Genomic DNA, 24,034 nt, shown 5'->3' with positions numbered 1-24,034 from the left:
TCGCACAAATATATATTTGCATCTCCTTCTGGCGTGGACATGTTTGTATAGCATCTTTGCCCCACAGAACGTTCGGATACTTATTAGATGATAGATACGTCATGGCTAAACCAAAGTAAGCTCCATCACAGCTCCAACAACACTCTTGACTCTCCTGGTCGTATGAGGGGGCAAACGACGGAGTCAGTGAAATAGTTCCACACACTACAGTGTAGCTGGTTTCCTAAATTCAGACAATTGGGTTTCGCGAGCACGGCGTCCACTTTTTTCGAAACGTGCCGAATCAGCATCTCCATTCCACCAGCGTAAGACGTCTGCCGGGCCATTACGGTGCCAGGAGAGCGCCTAAGAATTCGTGCCAAGGCTTCTGTGGCGGCCGCTCGAAGTGGATGGAGACTTCGAGGCAGTGCTGCACAGAGCGTAGCGCCAGAGGTCAGCGCAGGGTCGCAGGCCAACACGTGCACTGCAGGCTTCTGGAAGCCACCCGACCAACCCAAGTCTTCCTTTCCCATCCCTCATTAGTTAGTTGTACATTTGCTTCCGTTTTATATCGCTTTTTGGTTTTTTTCGCCTCCCCATACCAAGTATCCACTCAACGTTATAGGCTCAAAACTTGGCGTTGTAATCGCATAATGAACGGCTTTTTACTGTTGTTTACAGGTATTGTTACGGTATTTTCCTACATCCAAGTGCTGCTGCATGTCAATGAACGAAGTGGTAAAAGCTGTAAAGCCGTTTACATTTCCATACAGTCATCGAGCATCGACATGTTCCTCGTCTACGAAACAGACGTCATTGTCTTATAAATCTTTAATATATGCCGAGATCAGTGGTGTAGTATTCTACTTTATTGTGATACTCGCAACGCGACTGTAGTTTACACTGAGCTTTCGCAGATTCTTTCACTCAAAGAGTTTTCTTTGCCAAGATACTGAGCAGGATCGTGTCTGAATTATTAGTAGACAGAGAGCCATGGTCCCGATCACCTTCAGCATATTTTGGAGACACAATCTTCGTGCGTGTCTGCGCCAAGTAACCGACAGAGAAACGTGTGTGAAACTCAAGTAGTGGACTGGATATGCAGGGCGCGGCGGTGAGACACTCTGGGCTCACATTCGGGAGGACAGTGGTTCGACCACACACCGTGCAGTGGTCCGCAGCAGGTCTGCAGACAGAGGGCGAATGAGTGGATGTGGCTGCTTGTCATTTGTGTCTTCTGCACCGGTTTTCTGTTTGCTGTCCACCCACACAGGTTTTTCTTCATGGAGTCTCTCTCAATAGGAGTGCCGTGATGGTGCCCTAGAAGAGGCATTACCTTTAAGGTACCTGTCTTCCATTATCGAATGTTCCAGAAATTACAACAGGTATTTAGCTGTCTGTGTGTCTTTTCCCAGGAAAACCGTGAGGAAGTGGTCTCATTTCGTCCATCATTAAAGTTGTTTACAAGGTTTCCAATGAGTACGACGTGCATTAAACTACTTTTCAATATTGATACAATTTCCAATGGTGGTGATGTTTCCTTCTACAGTGTAATTTCTGTGTGTGGGTCACACAAGTCAGAAATGATTTCACGGTGCCATCAATTTGGAATCATTACAGTCGTCTCATCAGTATGAATTGCAGAGTTCCTTATTCTTTTTCCATCCGAATTAGAAATTAATCAGCAAAAGCACTCTACGCCCTCTCGAAGGTTTTTTATTAATGAGAAAACATTTGACTGAGCTTTTGATATTAATGTTATCACTTTCTTCCACCCCTCAGAGGCGTTTTCGATGTGATGGGGCCTTCCACTGTAATTCCAAATGTCTGATGGCATCTGGTCTTTACCAACCAACTAGTCCAGAGATAGTCCAACAATCGACGAAACTAGTTTTTCAGACAGTATTTTCTGAATAGATAGCCAACCATGGTCCAATATTTCTAAGATAATATATCGTACTCCGGATAGATTGTTAGATAACAATGTCTTTCTTAGTTTTTCTTAAGAGGGGACTTCTTTCCACGTTGTTGATTAAAATGAAAATTGCAACTCGTAATCTCTGGTTCAGGAAATAAATTTCCAGCTGATTGGAATGGACATTAGCAACTTCCAGACTCACGATGAGAGAAGAAGGTTCGATCCGAGCACATTAATTTCATTTGTAAAGTAATAGTAAATATTAGGACTATGTAGTATGTCTCAAATACTGAGGTGCATTCTGACTCCTAACACGTACACAATTGTCTTCATGATTCAAACCAACTGTTAGTGGTTAAATTGTGCTCTAAGCAAAATTCTGCCAGGCAGCTTCCCCTTTCATTCCCTTACTTCAGTTCTTTTCTCCTCCAACTTTTCTTCCACTTCGTATTCCGACTATCGATTTCGAGTGCCGCATCACAAGTTTTCATCTCGCTTAACGATCTGACCAATTTCTTTTCTCTCTAAAAGCATTTCCTTAATCTCTTCGTCATTTTCGGAACCAGTTGACGTGCAGGCCAGTACTTCTGTAACTGGTTTGGCTGTGTGTCTGTCCTGGCTGTGGTAGCGACTTCACTGTGCAGCTCAGATAGCAATAAGATTAGTGTTTTCGGCCGAGAACGATATTAAACAAATTTCCAGTTACCTCGGAGAGAAATCTAAAGAGGAGCTATTCTCAAACACACACATTTCTTGCTACCAGATGCTGAAAAGAAGACAGGCATTGTGAAGAACCTAGCCACACCAAGATCAAGGACCCAGAGTAAAATACGTAAGCATAATCATCCGACTGAGCTACTTATAAAACTACGGGGGCGTTCGATCTGCAACGCTACACTTTTTTCTCGGCCAATTTCTGTTGGAAAAATGCGAAATTTGTCAGACATCGTGGAATATTCCCGCTTCAGCCCCTACAGCTTCATGAAATTCCAACAGCTGACAGCACTGTATGTAGCCTCCAAAATGGCGTCCGTAAAGGAGGTGCGACCCAAGCAGAGAGCTGTCACTGAGTTTCTTTAGGATGAAAACCAGAGCATCGGAGATCTTCATATCCGCTTGCAGAATGTCTGAGGAGATTTGGCAGTGAACAGAAGCACCGCGAGTCTTAGTGCGAGGTGTCTGTCAGCGTCAGAAGGGCTTACTGGTGATCAACGCCTGGCCTAGCAGCGCCATCGTCGCAGCAGGGTTGTGCATATCTGGCCGACCTCCACGTGTCTGTCAGCTGCAGACGGCTGTGACTCCTGCGATGTGGGGACGTGCTCTCATTCAAGGTGACCGGTGGATCACTCAGAGCTGAACAACCCGCATCTCGCACCTTCCGACTTCCGTCTGTTTGGTCCAACGAAGGATGCACTCCACGGCAAGCAGTACACGGATGACGGCAGGTCACTGATGCAGCAAGACGTGAGTGGCTGGTCAACTGTTTACTCACTCGGTCAGTTTTATCAGTTTAATGAAACAACCAGATGAAACTGGCCATGTCAGCTATATCAACACTTTTTCAACCACTCTCTGGGTTTGCAATGTAGCTAATTATTACGAATTGTCATCTCACATCGAAAGCGTAGCTTACCACGGAGCTGGGAGGAGAGCAGAATTTTGGTTCTCACGCTGGCACAGCTGATTTCAGGTGAATAACTTCAGTACTTTCGGAGATATAAATTTTTATCTAAGGGACGACTGTGATTGGTTCATCTATAGCATCAATTGAAACTACAACCAGAAGTACAGGTCCATAAGATCTAATTGTCTGGAATTTTCTTTAGTTTCATTACCACAGATTTCTGACTAAATAGAAAGTACTTTGGAAAATTATTATTTCATCGTGTTTTGGTTGTTTAAGTGTTTTGCAGGGTCTGAGGACATACGTTGAAATTTTATGGAAATTAAGTAAATGTATGTGTGATAAAGTTTCTTGTACAATAGTGGCATTTGTGGCGTATGGCCGACTTTGGTTTTGTAAAAGGCAGCCAGAAGGGTCGTTGAGTATTAAATCTGTAAGTAATTTATGTTGTTGTTGTTGTTGTGGTCTTCAGTCCTGAGACTGGTTTGATGCAGCTCTCCATGCTACTCTATCCTGTGCAAGCTTCTTCATCTCCCAGTATCTACTGCAACCTACATCCTTCTGAATCTGCTTAGTGTATTCATCTCTTGGTCTCCCTCTACGATTTTTACCCTCCACACTGCCTTCCAATGCTAAATTTGTGATCCCTCGATGCCTCAAACCATGTCCTACCAACCGATCCCTTCTTCTAGTCAAGTTGTGCCGCAAACTTCTCTTCTCCCCAATCCTATTCAATACCTCCTCATTAGTTACGTGATCTACCCACCTTATCTTCAGCATTCTTCTGTAGCACCACATTTCGAAAGCTTCTATTCTCTTCTTGTCCAAACTAGTTATCGTCCATGTTTCACTTCCATACATGGCTACACTCCATACAAATACTTTCAGAAACGACTTCCTGACACTTAAATCTATACTCGATGTTAACAAATTCCTCTTCTTGAGAAACGCTTTCCTTGCCATTGCCAGTCTACATTTTATATCCTCTCTACTTCGACCATCATCGGTTATTTTACTCCCTAAATAGCAAAACTCCTTTACTACTTTAAGTTTCTCATTTCCTAATCTAATTCCCTCAGCATCACCCGACTTAATTTGACTACATTCCATTATCCTCGTCTTGCTTTTGTTGATGTTCATCTTATATCCTCCTTTCAAGACACTGTCCATTCCGTTCAACTGCTCTTCCAAGTCCTTTGCTGTCTCTGACAGAATTACAATGTCATCGGCGAACCTCAAAGTTTTTACTTCTTCTCCATGAACTTTAATACCTACTCCGAATTTTTCTTTTGTTTCCTTTAGTGCTTGCTCAATATACAGATTGAATAACATCGGGGAGAGGCTACAACCCTGTCTTACTCCTTTCCCAACCACTGCTTCCCTTTCATGCCCCTCGACTCTTATAACTGCCGTCTGGTTTCTGTACAAACTGTAAATAGCCTTTCGCTCCCTGTATTTTACCCCTGCCACCTTCAGAATTTGAAAGAGAGTATTCCAGTTAACATTGTCAAAAGCTTTCTCTAAGTCTACAAATGCTAGAAATGTAGGTTTGCCTTTTCTTAATCTTTCTTCTAAGATAAGTCGTAAGGTCAGTATTGCCTCACGTGTTCCAACATTTCTACGGAATCCAAACTGATCTTCCCCAAGGTCGGCTTCTACCAGTTTTTCCATTCGTCTGTAAAGAATTCGCGTTAGTATTTTGCAGCTGTGACTTATTAAACTGATAGTTCGGTAATTTTCACATCTGTCAACACCTGCTTTCTTTGGGATTGGAATTATTATATTCTTCTTGAAGTCTGAGGGTATTTCGCCTGTCTCATACATCGTGCTCACCAGATGGTAGAGTTTTTTCATGACTGGCTCTCCCGAGGCCATCAGTAGTTCAAATGGAATGTTGTCTACTCCCGGGGCCTTGTTTCGACTCAGGTCTTTCAGTGCTCTGTCAAACTCTTCACGCAGTATCTTATCTCCCATTTCGTCTTCATCTACATCCTCTTCCATTTCCATAATATTGTCATCAAGTACATCGCCCTTGTATAAACCCTCTATATACTCCTTCCACCTATCTGCCTTCCCTTCTTTGCTTAGAACTGGGTTGCCATCTGAGCTCTTGATATTCATACAAGTGGTTCTCTTCTCTCCAAAGGTCTCTCTAATTTTCCTGTAGGCAGTATCTATCTTACCCCTAGTGAGACAAGCCTCTACATCCTTACATTTGTCCTCTAGCCATCCCTGCTTAGCCATTTTGCACTTCCTGTCGATATCATTTTTGAGACGTTTGTATTTCTTTTTGCCTGCTTCATTTACTGCATTTTTATATTTTCTCCTTTCATCAATTAAATTCAATATTTCTTCTGTTACCCAAGGATTTCTATTAGCCCTCGTCTTTTTACCTACTTGATCCTCTGCTGCCTTCACTACTTCATCCCTCAGAGCTACCCATTCTTCTTCTACTGTATTTCTTTCCCCCATTCCTGTCAATTGTTCCCTTATGCTCTCCCTGAAACTCTCTACAACCTCTGGTTCTTTCAGTTTATCCAGGTCCCATCTCCTTAAATTCCCACCTTTTTGCAGTTTCTTCAGTTTCAATCTGCAGTTCATAACCAATAGATTGTGGTCAGAATCCACATCTGCCCCAGGAAATGTCTTACAGTTTAAAACCTGGTTCCTAAATCTCTGTCTTACCATTATATAATCTATCTGATACCTTTTAGTATCTCCAGGATTCTTCCAGGTATACAACCTTCTTTTATGATTCTTGAACCAAGTATTGGCTATGATTAAGTTATGCTCTGTGCAAAATTCTACAAGGCGGCTTCCTCTTTCATTCCTTCCCCCCAATCCATATTCACCTACTATGTTTCCTTCTCTCCCTTTTCCTACTGATGAATTCCAGTCACCCATGACTATTAAATTTTCGTCTCCCTTCACTACCTGAATAATTTCTTTTATCTCGTCATACATTTCATCTATTTCTTCATCATCTGCAGAGGTAGTTGGCATATAAACTTGTACTACTGTAGTAGGCATGGGCTTTGTGTCTATCTTGGCCACAATAATGCGTTCACTATGCTGTTTGTAGTAGCTAACCTGCACTCTTATTTTTTTATTCATTGTTAAACCTACTCCTGCATTACCCCTATTTGATTTTGTATTTATAACCCTGTAATCACCTGACAAAGTCTTGTTCCTCCTGCCACCGAACTTCACTAATTCCCACTATATCTAACTTTAACCTATCCATTTCCCTTTTTAAATTTTCTAACCTACCTGCCCGATTAAGGGATCTGACATTCCACGCTCCGATCCGTAGAACGCCAGTTTTCTTTCTCCTGATAACGACGTCCTCCTGAGTAGTCCCCGCCCGGAGATCCGAATGGGGGACTATTTTACCTCCGGAATATTTTACCCAAGAGGACGCCATCATCATTTAACCATACAGTAAAGCTGCATGTCCTCGGGAAAAATTACGGCCGTAGTTTCCCCTTGCTTTCAGCCGTTCGCAGTACCAGCACAGCAAGGCCGTTTTGGTTAATGTTACAAGGCCAGATCAGTCAATCATCCAGACTGTTGCCCCTGCAACTACTGAAAAGGCTGCTGCCCCTCTTCAGGAACCACATGTTTGTCTGGCCTCTCAACAGATACCCCTCCGTTGTGGTTGTACCTACGGTACGGCCATCTGTATCGCTGAGGCACGCAAGCCTCCCCACCAACGGCAAGGTCCATGGTTCATGGGGGGGTAATTTATGTTGCGGAATGGAATCTAATTTTGTCTTCATTAAATTTTATTTAGTTTTGGAATTACGTGATTTCCAGTCTAAATTACATCCAGTAATCTGATTGGCTGACATAAAAATACCTGAAGTATACAAGTGCTCGAAATGATCTGATTGGCTGTTTAATATATTAGCCAATAGGAATTAAGCATATCCTGTGCGTATCAGTATGGCTTTGTGCCTCCGATCTACGAGCCGATGAAGTCGTTCGGGAGCCATCTTCTGGTAAACGCCTATGTTAAATCACGCTGATCAAATTTATTCCAAAATAAAGAAATTTGCGCGTTTTATTGCTTCTCTTGCCGTTGACAAAGAGCGACTACAGTACAGAATATTTTGTGAAAGCTTGAGATTTGTGAGTGATTTATTTTAGGAGATATTCGCATGTGAACATTTTATTTCGTACACAAACACTGCGCGGCGTGTTTCGTGCTGATTACGAGACATTATATGCATTATAGGAATGTTTCTATACTGAGTCTGGGCGAGTGATTTCACTGACTTTTGTTTTCAAGGTTTATTGGAATGCCGCAATTGTTAAATCAGCCCAGAATTTCGCCATTCTGCATGGTTTTCGAGGAGCTAAGGGCTGCACTGAGTGCAGGTGATTTCTGGAGGAGACAATATTCCATAAAAGCACATTTAGAAAGTCTGTAGAACCAACGTCAAATCCTGACTCTGTGAATACATCACAACTCCATTCGTATTGCTCTCGCACAGATCACGAAGACAAGTTTACACTGATCACTGCACACACAGAGGCACTATAATGATTCTTCACACACCCCTGAACGTGAATGGACCATGAGAAACTCCTAGTAAGTGATACGATGCATGTACCCAGTGCCATGCACTTCACAGTCGTTTCAAGGGTGTAGATAAGTGAGACTCAGTTTGGGAGGAGGAAGAATCACACTTATCTTTTAAGGGACTGCAACTGATTGGTTCCTCCAGTAAATATAAGGACCTTGCTGCTCTCTCACGTAAACAACTCTGATAATACGTAGCGAGTCCGTAATTATGAGCAATACATCATCCATCTGCGGTAACTATAGACTTTGCATTACTGTACTGAAACTTCCTGCAGAGCTGAAAGGAACATTTAGAACTTAACGGTCGTTAAATACTGGAAGAATCCCATAGTGTGTGGCGTTTTCAGTCCTTATTACGACCATGTGCTCCCTCTGAACGTCATCACGTCACCAGCGCACACAAATGCAACTGTGAGGCCACATAAATGGACGGCTGTGTGTCTATCAAACGTCAGTTTTCGTCATTTGGTTTTTTCCCTGTATGCAGACATCGTAAAGTGATCAATGGGCAGAATTACTCACAACAGAGTCAGTGCCCATACTGACACATACGATGAGTTTCATTATGCACTTAGCCGGGGAACTGCGATTGTGCAACACTAACGCATCGTAGGTAACATATGACACACGTCGCCCGGCCAAAAACCAGGACGCCCTTCCTGCTGAAAAAGACACACACGAGATTCTCCTGTCCTCCGGCAAAGTGGCTCTGCTTCCCCACTGTAACCACCAACCTCCGAATACCATCCAGTCCTTAAAGGACTGCTTAAAACCTGTTCGTGTCTAGAAGTCAGATCCCTTATCAGTGAAGAGCCGTCGAATGACTAATCAGTTGAGTGGAAAAAGCTAGTGAAAAGTCGAGAGGTATCGATTACATTTATCAAATCACCCACCAAATGTCTAAAGTATGGCAAGCTGCAATCATTCTGGAGTCTTATACATGTGAGAAACAGATTTTCTCTGGAAAAAATTAACAGCAGCTACTGCACCTTACAAACACATTTTCTTTTGCGAACTTCCAGCGTGTTGCAGTACCTTAGGGCGACAACTACTATTCATCAGTACATAAAAAACCAGCCCAAGTTGCAAATTTTTACTTTTTATTCATTCGATGACCAGTTTCGAGCCGAGACCAATTTTGAAATCGTCGCAACATAATCGGAAATGGGATTTCCGAACGTTTCAAAAATGTACAACGAACATTTGACATGTTCGTAAATGCTATGATTTGAAAATGGGTCTCGGCCCGTAATTAATCATCAAATAAATAAAATGTAAAAATTTGCTACTTGGACTGCTTTCCCATTCTACTGACTTTTTTGCAACAGACTTTTTGGTCGTAAGTTTCTCTGTATAATAAATGCCTCTGAAAATCCTACACGAGGCAAAATTCTAACTTCAATAAAAGTCAAAGGGAAGAATCGTTAATCTCACGAAATAATCTTTTTTCAACTGCCGATGTCAGTTATTTGAAGTGTGCGCGCACGCGCGCACACACACACACACACACACACACACACACACACACACACACCAAAAGTTGTCTTGCCTCACCTGAGTCCCGCGAGTTCTGGAACCTGTACAGAAAAATGGAATAGACAGCAACATGAACATCATGTCCGCCCTTTTTATTGCTCATGAAAGCCACACATTGGATGATGTACCACCACACAGCCAGACCTTCAGAGGTGGTGGTCCAGATTGTAATACCTCTAATACCCAGTAGTACGTCCTCTTGCATTGATGCATGCCTGTATTCGTCGTGGCATACTATCCACAACTTCATCAAGGCACTGTTGGTCCAGATTGTCCCACTCCTCTATGGCGATTCGGCGTAGATCCGGCAGAGTGGTTGGTGGGTTACGTCGTCCATAAACAGCGCTTTTCAATCTGTCCCAAACATGTTTGGTAGGGTTCATGTCTGGAGAACGTGTTCGCCACTAGTCGAGCGATGTCGTAATCCTGATGCACGATGGGGGCGCGAATTGTCGTCCACCAAGACGAATGCCTCGCCAATGTGCTACCGATATGGTTGCATTATCGGTCAGAGGATGGAATTCAGGTGTCTTACAGCCGTTACGGTGCCTTCCGTGACCACCAGCGGCATACGTCGGTCGGCCCACCACATCATGCCACCCCGTAACAGCAGCGAACCTCCACCTTGCTGCACTCGCTGGACAGTGTGCCTAAGGCGTTCAGACTGACCGGGTTGTCTCCAAACATGTCTCGGGCAATTGTCTGGTTGAAGGCATATGCGACACTCATCGGTGAAGAGAACGTGATGCCAATCCTGAGTGGTCCATTCGGCATGTTGTCGGGCCCATCTGTTCCACGCTGCACGGCCTCGTGGTTGCCAAGATCCTCGGCATGGACGTTGGGAGTGAAGTTGCGCATCATACAGCCTATTGCGCACAGTGAGTCGTAACACGACGTCCTGGGGCTGCACGAAAAGCATTGTTCAACATGGTGGCGTTGCTGTCAGAGTTATTCCGACGCATAATCCGTAGGCAGCGGTCATCCACTGCGGCCTGAGCGAGGCACGTCATAGACAGTTCCTGTCTCTCTCTCTCTCTCTCTCTCTCTCTCTCTCTCTCTCTCTCCCTCCCTCCCTCCCTCCATGTCCTAACAACGTCGCTTTGGTTCACTCCGAGACGCCTGGACACTTCCCTTGTTGAGAGCCCTTCCCAGCACAAAGGGACAATGCGGACGCGACCGAACCGCGCTGTTTACCGTCTAGGCATGGTTGAACCACATAGAACACGAGCCGTGTACCTCCTTCCGGAGGTGGAATGACGAACTGATTGGCTGTCCGACCCGCTTTGTCTAACAGACGCTGCCCATGCATAGCTGTTTACATTTTTGGGTGGGTTTAGTGACGTCTCTGAACTGTCAAAGGGACTGTGATACAATATCCACAGTCAACGTTTATCTTCAGGAGTTCTGGGAACCGCAAAACTTTTGGTGTGTGTGTGTGTGTGTGTGTGTGTGTGTGTGTGTGTGTGTGTGTGTAGGGGGGGGGGTTGTAGTTACACTCACCGGACGAGAGGGCTCCCATGAAAAGTGAGTCAGGGTAGGGCAATGAAACAATGTTGAAACATTGTGAGGTTGTGAGGACATGGGGAAGAGTAACAGTAAACAAACCATTAAAAATCGGATTTTAATTTCCACATGAGAGGGTAAACGTTGTTAATTGCGTTCAGTGTTTACATTCCACGTTACGAACTTCGGTCAGTGTGGAGGCGGTGTGCATCGGCGGCAGCCTCGAACCTCCCCTGGACACGCGCGGCCCCGCCCCCTGCCTGCGGCGCCACGGGCAGTGCTGACGCGGCCCGCGCCACAGGCAGAGTTGAGGCGCGCCGAGTCACAGCTTCCTGGGCGCTACGGACGTGCGTACACGCACAGCTGTCTTTCCGCCCTGTTCTTCTCGTAGCTGTTCAGTGGTCTGACTGTGTAGTTCCAGAGTGCACGTTGCTGTGTTCGCTCTCTGCAGAATCCCACTTACATTCCTGTAATTTCGTCAGTTTACTTGTTTCCTACGTGAGAAACGTCACGTCGCCGTGGTTGCACAGAAAGAAATCCTGGATATGCGCACTAAGAGCGACAGTGAGTGTGGATTATCTGACGTTGCTAACAGTGATGGGTCTTCAACAGAATCTCCAAGCTGTAGTCCTCAGCCATCTACGTCAGAGGGGAGAGCGAGAGTTAAAGTCAGCAGTTCCTCTGAATCCGAGGAATCAGAAAGCGACAGTGAAACGGTTCAGAAAAATGCGCACTTACGTGACACATCTGACTGGAAAGAAACCAATTTCCAGCCATTAAACCATTGCTTCAATGACGAGTTCAGGACACAAATACCAGATACTGACCCAAACATTCTTTCATTTTTTGTGATATTTATGTCTCAAGAACTTTCAATTTATTGCAGACGAAACAAATTCGTTTTTACGTTTACACCAGAAAAAATACTACAGCCGGTGTGGCCGTGCGGTTCTAGGCGCTTCAGTCTGGAACCGCGTGACCGCTACGGTCGCAGGTTCGAATCCTGCCTCGGGCATGGATGTGTGTGATGTCCTTAGGTTAGTTAGGTTTAAGTAGTTCTAAGTTCTACGGGTCTGATGACCACAGATGTTAAGTCCAATAGTGCTCAGAGCCATTTGAACCATTTTTTTGTGAATTCTCGACTGTCAAAATGGAAAGACACTGGATTTGAGGAAATGTATCGTTTTGTTGCTGTTTGCCTTCTAATGGCGCAAGTTAAGAAGTTAAAATTAACTGATTATTGGTCCAGAGATACACATTTGAACACACCAGTTTTCAGCGAAATTATGTCCCGAGACCGTTTTTGTCTACTTCTGAGAATCTTACACTTCAGTGATAACTCTGCGAGTACTGGAAGCGACAGTCTATTGAAAATTAGGGCTAGTGTTGGCAAAGTTCGTAAGACATTTCGTAATTCATGTCGCCCACATCACAAGATTTGTATAGACGAAAGTCCATTGCTGTTCGAAGGACGAATATCTTCTAAGCAAGTTACTCCAACCAAGCGAAGTAGATTCGGAACAAAGACATTCGGACTGTGTAACTATCACAGTGGGTGTATTTTATATTTGGAACAGGGTCACATTCTGTATGTCAGTGACTGGCTGGTACCGCAGCCGGGCCTGCTCCTCTGGCTTCACATCATGGAACAGCCGCGTGTGGCACTGTTCGTGAGAACAGGCGTAACGTGCCAAAACTGGAGACGAAATTAAAACGAGGAGAAACTGAGTTTAGGTCCACTGACAAGGTCCTTGCTATCAAGTGGTGCGATACGAGAGACGTGTACATGTTGACCACAAGTCACACAACACGAATGGTTGAAACAGAGAAGACTGACAAATACTGACGAAAAAATAGAGAAACCGCAATGTATTGTAGGGAACAATTCGAGTATGGGTGCAGCTGACCGTTGTGACATGTAACTCAGCTCAGTGGAATCAGCGCGTAAGACTGAAATGGTATAAGAAGTATTTTTTTCACATTCTCGACTTGTGCATTCTAAATGGTCATGCTCTCCACCGGTGGTAACAGGGCGAAAACTGGCACCCGTAGTGTCACCTTTCTCTCGTAAGGGTGATTGTAGAAAAATATGCTACAGAGCGGAGGAAAGCTTGTAGGGGAAGGTACTGCGATGACGAGAATCCTCTGCGATTCACACAGAGACATTTCCCGGCTGTTGAGAGGGAACATTCGCAGGAAAGTATGCTAATGCGCAGATGCGTGGTTTGCACGAAACAGTAAGTGCGCCGGAAACAAATAGAGACCGACGCAAAAGTTGCGACGCTCCATTACGCGTTGCACCCTGGTTTGAGACTAATCATACAAAGAAGCATTACTCATCATTGGGAACTAAATCTGAGAAAATTTATTCACACTTCTGAATTAATCACTAAAAAAAACGCAAAAATGTAAGAAATATAAACCTATTTTTATGTCCGCCAAAGCCCGGTAGATGCAACAAGTGTACAATTATTTAAACGATGCCTGACTTCTTCATATGTAGCAGTTTACTGGCGAATGAACGGACTTGGTGATTTGAGATGGCACAATATCTGTACTGTGGGAAATGTAATTACGCCGAGTACTTTGCGCCAGTATAACAAAACCCTTCATTAATCTGCATACGGTACATTTAAATTATTAACATGTAACATGGGCACATTCTTTCATCCTGAACAGTACAAATGTATATCACACTATCTACTTGTACAAAACATGTTTTCCATAACTGATTTAAACGCCTTCGATCAACGAGAAACAACACGCCAAAGTCAAAACTGTTTTCTCAGTGCGATTTTTCTTGTTACTTTGCCTCTGTTGTCAGTCAATACTGAAAATTAAACTCTTTGTTCTGGGGAGGATGGGGGGCTTAAAATTTGTTGTTCGAATGAGAATGGCTTTGAATAATTAATAGAAAACGGTATTTGAAAAAGGAGTGTGTAATACACCCTGCTTTCATCTTGTCATGAAAATCAACATATTTTCGACTAATTTGTGGATTATTGGAAAATAGTAGGGGAATAAAAATTTTTATTCCTTATCTTTGTGCAGTCAATCTATTGCACTCTAAATTTCATTTTCATCGTGCGTTCACACTACTAGACATGCTAACCCGAAGTTTACATTGTTTTCGGGCCTGATTTTCACGCCCAACTTTCTTTCCAGTTGTACAGCTTGGTATGATCTATGGAGCAGTTTTTTTAGGAAAATCGGAATGAAAATGCCGCATTTCTGACGTTTTTACGAAATCTTCAATTCTGTGCTTAATTCATTCAGTACTGAAAAGTGCTTTGGAAATGTAACTTTGTATTTAAGAACCTTTTGTTGTTAGGTTACTACATGCCAAGTTTCACGTTCGTCATAGCATGAGTTCAGGAGATGCAAGAAGCCAAACTGAAATTTTTTCGGGTGCCTAATTTTTTGGCCGATTTACCTACAATTTTCCGGCTGAATATGGTTCTTAGGAGAACGCATAAAGTTGTACAAGATGGCCGGCCAAATTTTATTTCTTTACAAAAACGATTTCCCGAGATATTACAGCTCAAAGTAGGCACAATTTCACGCTGGCTCTGCGCGGGCCGATCCGGTGAAAGAGCTGCGTGCGTTAGATCCAGTACGTCTGGGAGCTTAACAGTCTTTTCATTTCTGGGGCCAAATAACTTCACTCGGCTCCAGGTCAGTTCTGTTGGGTTCATACTGTAATGGTACAGTAGCAAATGCAGCATTTGTAGGCTGCGCGCGATGCTGTGAAAATGAGTGTTATTCATGTTTCTACGACACACATCTGTGGCATAGAACAACGGAGACCGTGCAAATAAGGAGTATTTAGCTTTTCATTTTTGCACAGAATAATTAAATTGTTATGTTTTCCTAATTTGTTAACTGTCTTTCACAAAATATCGATAGTTGAGAATTTATAATTGAAATGAAATTTCGCGTGCAATATGCACTTAAAAATAAGAAGTTGTGCATTATTCATAAAAAATGATGAATTTTACAAATACGAGATGCAGGTAATTCAAATTGAACGAGACAAACCTACCCGAGGCAGTACTTTAACCAGTGAACCATGTATTGCAATAAATAACCAAGCCATTACGTTCCGCTGTACATTCACTTTTAGTTACGTTGTAGCTATATGTGACAGTCCCTCGGAAAACTTCAAAGCCGATTATCTCTGTGAATTTATGACAAACAGCAAGAACAGCCAATTTATCGGCACTTCTTAAACCGTGTTCCACGCGCGCGTCTCACCACGCAACAGGAAGCGGCCTCGGCCATTTTGGTACAGCGCGGCAGTAGAAGCACAACGATGCAGGGGCCGTGACTGCACACATGTCTGAAATAGAAACTACGTAGCTCAAGCGTGGTTAAGAGAAACGTTGGTGGCTGTTAATGCGTTTGAATATCTTCATGGGCGTTGCCGTTGGTGGGGAGGCTTGCGTGCCTCAGTGATACAGACGGGTGTACCGTAGGTGCAACCACAACGGAGGGGTATCTGTTGAGAGGCCAGACAAACGTGTGGTTCCTGAGGAGGGGCAGCAGCCTTTTCAGTAGTTGCAGAGGCAACAGTCTGGATGATTGACTGATCTCTCCTTGTAACACTAACCAAAACGGCCTCGCTGTGCTGGTACTGCGAACGGCTGAAAGCAAGGGGAAACTACGGCCGTAATTTTTCCCGAGGACAAGCAGCTTTACTGTATGGTTAAATGATGATGGCGTCCTCTTGGGTAAAATATTCCGGAGGTAAAATAGTCCCCCATTCGGATCTCCGGGCGGGGACTACTCAAGAGGACGTCGTTATCACGAGAAAGAAAACTGGCGTTCTACGGATCGGAGCATGGAATGTCAAATCCCTTAATCGGGCAGATAGAAAATTTAAAAAGGGAAATGGATAGGTTAAAGTTAGATATAGTGGGAATTAGGGAAGTTCGGTGGCAGGAGGAACAAGACTTTCGGTCAGGTGAATACAGGGTTATAAATACAAAATCAAATAGGGGTAATGCAGGAGTAGGTTTAATAATGAATAAAAAAAATAGGAGTGCGGGTAAGCTACTACAAACAGCATAGTGAACGCATTATTGTGGCCAAGATAGACACGTAGCCCATGACTACTACAGTAGTACAACTTTATATGCCAACTAGCTCTGCGGATGAAGAAATTGAAATGTATGATGAGAAAAGAAATTATTCAGGTAGGGAAGGGAGACGAAAATTTAATAGTCATGCGTGACTGGAATTCGAGAGTAGGAAAAGGGAGAGAAGGAAACATAGTAGGTGAATATGGATTGGGGGAAAGAAATGAAAGAGGAAGCCATCTGGTAGAATTTTGCACAGAGCATAACTTAATCATAGCTAACACTTGGTTCAAGAATCGTGAAAGAAGGTTGTGTACATGGAAGAATCCTGGAGATACTAGAAGGTATCAGATAGATTATATAATGGTAAGACAGATTTAGGAACCAGGTATTAAATTGTAAGACATTTCCAGGGGCAGATGTGGACTCTGACCACAATCTATTGGTTATGAGCTGTAGATTAAAACTGAAGAAACTGCAAAAAGGTGAGAATTTAAGGAGATGGGACCTGGATAAACTGAAAGAACCAGAGGTTGTACAGAGTTTCAGGGAGAGCATAAGGGAACAATTGTCACAAATGGGGGAAAGAAATACAGTAGAAGAAGAATGGGTAGCTCTGAGGAATGAAGTAGTGAAGGCAGCAGAGGATCAAGTAGGAAAAAAGACGAGGGCTAGTAGAAATCCTTGGGTAACAGAAGAAATATTGAATTTAATTGATGAAAGGAGAAAATACAAAAATGCAGTAAATGAAGCAGGCAAAAAGGAATACAAACGTCTCAAAAATGAGATCGACAGGAAGTGCAAAATTGCTAAGCAGGGATGCCTAGAGGACAAATGTAATGATGTAGAGGCTTATATCATGAGGGGTAAGATAGATACTGCTTACAGGGAAAAAGAGAACCACTTGTATGAATATCAAGAGCTCTGATGGAAATCCAGTTCTAAGCAAAGAAGGGAAAGCAGAAAGGTGGAAGGAGTATATAGAGGGTCTATACAAGGTCGATGTACTTGACAATATTTTGGAAATGGAAGAGCATGTACATGAAGATGAAATGGGAGATACAATACTGCGTGAAGAGTTTGACAGAGCACTGAAAGACCTGAGTCGAAACAAGGCCCTGGGAATAGACAACATTTCATTAGAACTACTGACGGCCTTGGGAGAGCCTGTCCTGCCAAAAATCTACCATCTGGTGAGCAAGATGTATGACATAGGTGAAAAACCCTCAGACTTCAAGAAGAATGTAACAATTCCAATCGCAAAGAAAGCGGGTGTCGACAGACGTGAAAATTACCGAACTATCAGTTTAATAAGTCACGGCTGCAAAATACTAATGCGAATTCTTTACAGACGAATGGAAAAGCTGGTAGAAGCCGACCTCGGGGAAGATCAGTTTGGATTCCGTAGAAGTGGTGGAGCACGTGAGGCAATACTGATGCTACGACTTATCTTAGAAAATAGATTAAGGAAAGGCAAGTCTACGTTTCTGGCATTTGTAGAAACGTAGGTTTCTGGCATTTGTAGACTTAGAGAAAGCTTTTGACAATGTTGACTGGAATACTCTTTCAAATTCTAAAGGTGGCAGGGGTAAAATACAGGGAGCGAAAAGCTATTTACAATTCGTACAGAAACCAGATGGCAGTTATAAGAGTCCAGGGGCATAAAGGGAAGCAGTAGTTGGGAAGGGAGTGAGACAGGGTTGTAGCCCCTCCCCGATGTTATTCAATCTGTATATTGAGCAAGCAGTAAAGGGAACAAAAGAAAAATTCGGAGTAGGTATTAAAATCCATGGAGAAGAAATAAAAACATTGACGTTCGCCGATGACATTGTAATTCTGTCAGGGACAGCAAAGGACTTGGAAGAGCAGTTGAACGGAATGAACAGTGTCTTGAAAGGAGGATATAATATGAACATGAACAAAAGCAAAAAGAGGATAATGGATTGTTGTGGAATTAAGTCGGGTGATGCTGAGGGTATTAGTTTAGGAAATGACACAGTAGTAAAGGAGTTTTGCTATTTGGGGAGAAAAATAACCGATGACGGTAGAAGTAGAGAGGATATAAAATGTAGACTGGCAATGGAAAGGAAAGCGTTTATTAAGAAGAGAAATTTAACGTAGAGTATTGATTTATAAAAGTGTCAGGAAGTCGTTTCTGAAAGTATTTGTATGGAGTGTAGCCATGTATGGAAGTGAAACACGGACGATAAATAGTTTGGACAAGAAGAGAATAGAAGCTTTCGAAATGTGGTGCTACAGAAGAATGCTGAAGATTAGATGGGTAGATCACATAACTCATGAAGTATTGAATAGAATTGGGGAGAAGTGGAGTTGGTGGTACAACGTGACTAGAAGAAGGGATCGGTTGGTAGGACATGTTCTGATGCATCAAGGAATCACCAATTTGGCATTGGAGGGCAGCGTGGAGGGTAAAAATCGTAGAGGGAGACCAAGATATGAATACACTAAGCAGATTCAGAAGGATGTAGACTGCAGTAGGTACTGGGAGATGAAGAAGCTTGCACAGTATAAAGTAGCATGGAGAGCTGCATCAGACCAGTCTCAGGACTGAACACCACAAGAAGAAGAAGAACAACAACAACAGTAATAAGATATCTAATAAATAAGTAAGACCTACTTCCAAGAGCGTAACAACACCAGCGTAGATATTCAAACCTGCACACTGCGGAATAAAAGACGGAAAGTGTATCGTTCAAGTTTGGGAAGAAGAATTTCCAGAATTTCGACTATTTCCAGGAAATGTATACAAAGCAATGTGTAACTCTGGTGTTGGTAAAGGTGGAGAGGGATTTTCGATTTCACACGGCGGCATAACCGACGCCAGCTGTTATTTTAACAGTGTCAACCACAAACCAAGGCGCTTAACATCGGTTCAAACCACACTGATGGGAAGTCTCTACAAGGTGGACACCGTGACAGCAGACAAGGTATGTCGTAGTTGAATGCTAATTTCAAAATTTCTGATTTTCAGGGTGATAATAGACCTGCTTAGGCAATTACAAAAACGCTATTAATATTGCTTCTTTTTCGTTTACAGATAACTAGTCTGAGCTTACATTCGCATTTCACACAATTGAACAACAACATAGCTCTCACTGCAATGTTAAAGTGTCTTCTCAGTTATTCCCGAATTCGACAAGTGCAAGTAAAATCACGAGTGGAAAAACAAAATGTGAGGCATTAATTGACGCTTCCAACAAAGGTAGCCTAATCAAAAGTTATCCAATTCATGTAAGCTGCTTCCATGCGCAAGCACAGAATTCTCGATTTCTATGAGGACTCTGGCCGATCTGCAATGCCTGGGCAGAGCTTGAAAAGGATTCCAAAACACAAGGTGAGTTTGTCCCAGGTTTCTAAGTTTTACTGTAGACAATGCAAACGCATACTGTGGGAAAAAGAACTCTACGTTCATTTAAAAAAGAAAAATCGTGGGAGATTGAAATCAAATGGCTGCGCACATATACTCCATACCGATTTAAATGTGGTACGAACGCTGTATCAACAGATACTGAAATGTTAGTAATTACGACTTTCAACTATTTCTCAAATTCATCTAAAAGGTTATCCAAGTTGAAAGAGTTCTTTCAATTTGTTGATACAGAATACAATGCTTTGTCAAGATATGTACCTACAAGGTGGTTAAGCCTAAAGCCTGCCATAGAAAGTGTGTTGAAAAATCTTCCTGCAATCATGCCATACTTTCCTAGTGTAGATGATTGCCCCAGCTTTACCAAAAACAACTTGATGGGTGTGAGTAGTTCAGGAATACAACTTATTTTAGTGGAATTATATGTTCAATTTTCCTTGCACTTGTTGTTGTGGTCTTCAGTCCTGAGACTGCTTTGATGCAGCTCTCCATGCTACTCTATCCTGTGCAAGCTTCTTCATCTCCCAGTACCTACTGCAACCTACATCCTTCTGAATCTCCTTAGTGTATTCATCTCTTGGTCTCCCTCTACGATTTTTACCCTCCACGCTGCCCTCCAGTACTAAATTGGTGATCCCTTGATGCCTCAGAACATGTCCTACCAACCGATCCCTTCTTCTAGTCAAGTTGTGCCACAAACTTCTCTTCTCCCAATCCTATTCAATACCTCCTCATTAGTTACGTGATCTACCCACCTTATCTTCAGCATTCTTCTGTAGCACCACATTTAGAAAGCCTCTATTCTCTTCCTGTCCAAACTATTTATCGTCCATGCTTCACTTCCATACATGGCTACACTCCATACAAATACATTCAGAAACGACTTCGTGACACTTAAATCTATACTCGATGTTAACAAATTTCTCTTCTTCAGAAACGCTTTCCTTGCCATTGCCAGTCTACATTTTATATCCTCTCTACTTCGACCATCATCAGTTATTTTGCTCCCCAAATAGCGAAACTCCTTTACTACTTTTAGTGTCATTTCCTAATCTAATTCCTTAGCATCACCCGATTTAATTCGACTACATTCCATTATCCTCGTTTTGCTTTTGTTGATGTAGTGGTGTGGAAATGTTGGGAATTTGGATCTCACGGGGAGCGTGCAAGAGATAAGTCCCTGCAGACGCACCATCCTCTGTGCCCGCGGTGGCTCAGATGGATAGAGCGTCTGCCATGTAAGCAGGAGATCCCTGGTTCGAGTCCCGGTTGGGGCACACACATTTTCAACATGTCCCCAATGAAGTAAATCAACGCCTGTTTGCAGCTAGGGTGTCCATTTAATTATCATTTCATTTGTTGATGTTCATCTTATATCCTCCTTTCAAGACACTGTCCATTCCGTTCAACTGCTCTTTCAAGTCCTTTGCTGTCTCCTGACGTATTTACAATGTCAATGGCGAACCTCCGTGGACTTTAATACCTACCCTTAACTTTTCTTTTGTTTCCTTTACTGCTTGCTCAATACACAGATGGAATAGCATCGGGGAGAGGCTACAACCCTGTCTCACTCCCTTCCCAACCACTGCTTCTCTTTAGTGTCCCTTGACTCTTAGAACTGCCATCTGGTTTCTATACAAATTGTAAATAGCCTTTCGCTCCCTGTATTTTACCCCTGCCACCTTCAGAATAGGAAAGAGAGTATTCAAGTCGACATTGTCAAAAGCTTTCTCTAAGTCCACAAATGCTAGAAACGTAGGCTTGCCTTTCCTTAATCTTTCTTCTAAGATAAGTCGTAAGGTCAGTGTTGCGTCACGTGTTCCAACATTTCTACGGAATCCAAACTGATCTTCCCCGAGGTCGGCTTCTACCAGTTTTCCCATTCCTCTGTAAACAATTCGCGTTAGTATTTTGCAGCTGTGACTTATTAAACTGAAATGACAAAAAAAATGAAACAAAAACTGTCAATTTGTGAAATATACCGTGTGACGTAGAAAATAAAAACGGAGGTAGAACATAGGATAAATGATCTTTTTTTGTTATAAGGTGCAACAGTTGCTAGACAAATTGGAGGACCAGATCCCGGATGAAAGAAACGCGACTGGAAAAATGCAGACATATACAGGGTGAGTCACCTAACATTACCGCTGGATATATTTCGTAAACCACATCAAATACTGACGAATCGATTCCACAGACAGAACGTGAGGTGAGGGGCTAGTGTAATTGGTTAATACAAACCATAAAAAATGCACGGAAGTATGTTTCTAACACAAACCTAAGTTTTTCTAAATGGAACCACGTTAGGTTTTGTTAGCACATCTGAACATATAAACAAATACGTAATCAGTGCCGTTTGTTGCATCATCCGGAGATATTGTAACCTAAAGTTGACGCTGAGTACCACTCCTCCGCTGTTTGATCGTGTGTATCGCAGAGCACCGAATTACGTAGGGATCCAAAGGGAACGGTGATGGACCTTAGGTACAGAAGAGATTGGAACAGCACATTACGTCCACATGCTAACACCTTTTTATTGGTCTTTTTCACTGACGCACATGTACAATACCATGAGGGGCGAGGTACACGTACACACGTGCTTTCCGTTTTCAATTAATGGGTGGAATAGAGTGTGTCCCGACATGTCAGGCCAATAGATGTTCAATGTGGTGGCCATCATTTGCTGCACACAATTGCAATCTCTGGCGTAATGAATGTCGTACACGCCGCAGTACATCTGGTGTAATGTCGCCGCAGGCTGCCACAATACGTTGTTTCATATCCTCTGGGGTTGTAGGCACATCACGGTACACATTCTACTTTAACGTACCCCACAGAAAGAAGTCCAGAGGTGTAAGATCAGGAGAACGGGCTGGCCAATTTATGCGTCCTCCACGTCCTATGAAACGCCCGTCGGGCATCCTGTCAAGGGTCAGCCTAGTGTTAATTGCCGAATGTGCAGGTGCACCATCATGCTGATACCACATACGTCGACGCGTTTCCAGTGGGACATTTTCTAGCAACGTTGGCAGATCATTCTGTAGAAACGCGATGTATGTTGCAGCTGTTGGTTACAACACGCAACGGAACGTCGGAGGTTTCAAGCGTCAACTTTAGGTTACAATATCTCCGGATGTAATTAACATTTTACAATGCAACAATCGGCACTGATTACGTATTTGTTTATATGTTCAGGTGTGCTAACAAAACTAACGTGGTTCCATTTAAAAAAACGTAGGTTTGTGTTAAAAACATTCTTTCGTGTATATTTGTGTGGTTTGTATTAAACAATTACACTAGCCCCTCTCCTCACGTTCGGTCTGTGGAATCGGTTCGTCAGTATTTGATGTGGTTTACGAAATATATCCAGCGGTAACGTTAGGTGACTCACCCTGTATATGAAGTATGTGTGAAATATTTAAATAAATAGTTCGTTTTTTATGAGTAACGTTCTGTCCTTAATGGATTGTGTATCACTTGGAAGAACCCTGTGTTTCAAAATATTTTGAAATTAGACGAATCACTTGGCATTGTTGATATCCTTGGTGTAGATAATACGTATTCAGGGATCGCTATGGTTTCCAAATTCTTTTGGGGGGAGGGAACGAGAACTTGAGAGCAAAGTTGGCTGCTGTGACAACACCACCGAGTTGAGTCTGCATTATACAAACGATTGGCGCATCAAGACTATGCAGTGTTTTAAAGTAAATTCCCTTCAAATGCATTCATGAAGAAAGTTTTCTCCATGACGAACATTACATTGAGGGATGAGCGAAACGGAGCTTCAGTTGATCTACTAAAAACGGATTTAACACTAATTTCAGTTACGATGAAAGCTGCCGTGATTTTAAGACAGCATTGTCTCATGGAAATTGTTGAGATTTGCACGCTCAGCTGAAAAGTACTCCTCTTCGTTGTGTTGCGTGTGTTCTGAAGAAAATGTGCAAAAAAACAATTATTTTAAAAAGTGTCGGTTTCGATACATCTGTTCCCATTTTTCCTAACTGGAATCTGGGGGCACCAAGGCCATTCTGCGCTCCGTCGTCCCGTCAGCCTCGCTGCCGCACACCCCTCTCCCACACAGCAACAGGTACTTTTTTTCCGCGGGTGTGGCCGCACTGCGCCAGCTGCCCGGGGAAGTCCCGGCCTCTGTGGAGCCTGGGCTGGCCGCGGCGGGCTGCCGCTCGCTCTCTCTCTCTCTCTCTCTCTCTCTCTCTCTCTCTCTCTCTCTCGCAGTGGCTGTGTGTCTCCTCAGTGTTTCGGCCTTGCAGCCGGAGTATTTGCTTCCGCGCCTCTCAGCAAAACCGTAACCACACCCGAGTATTCTGGCTTTTGAGTTTATATTCCGAAGGAGGATTCCGACGTAGAAGCCGGTTGAGCTACCCGCTCACGCCTTGTGACAATACCTTAAACGAATGTA

The 24,034-nt window shown here is 43.1% G+C and overlaps 1 protein-coding gene across 1 annotated transcript in view; it reads right to left on the bottom strand.

The window, feature by feature from the left end:
- Positions 1–24,034, bottom strand: part of LOC126108929 (uncharacterized) — a 388,250-nt gene that overhangs the window by 26,106 nt on the left and 338,110 nt on the right. The window lies entirely within an intron of this gene.

Source organism: Schistocerca cancellata, chromosome 11 (genome assembly GCF_023864275.1).
Source record: "Schistocerca cancellata isolate TAMUIC-IGC-003103 chromosome 11, iqSchCanc2.1, whole genome shotgun sequence".
Classification (NCBI taxonomy): Eukaryota; Metazoa; Arthropoda; class Insecta; order Orthoptera; family Acrididae; genus Schistocerca; species Schistocerca cancellata.
The sequence above is the reverse complement of the archived record's forward strand: the minus strand, read 5'-3'. Positions and strand labels throughout refer to the sequence as shown.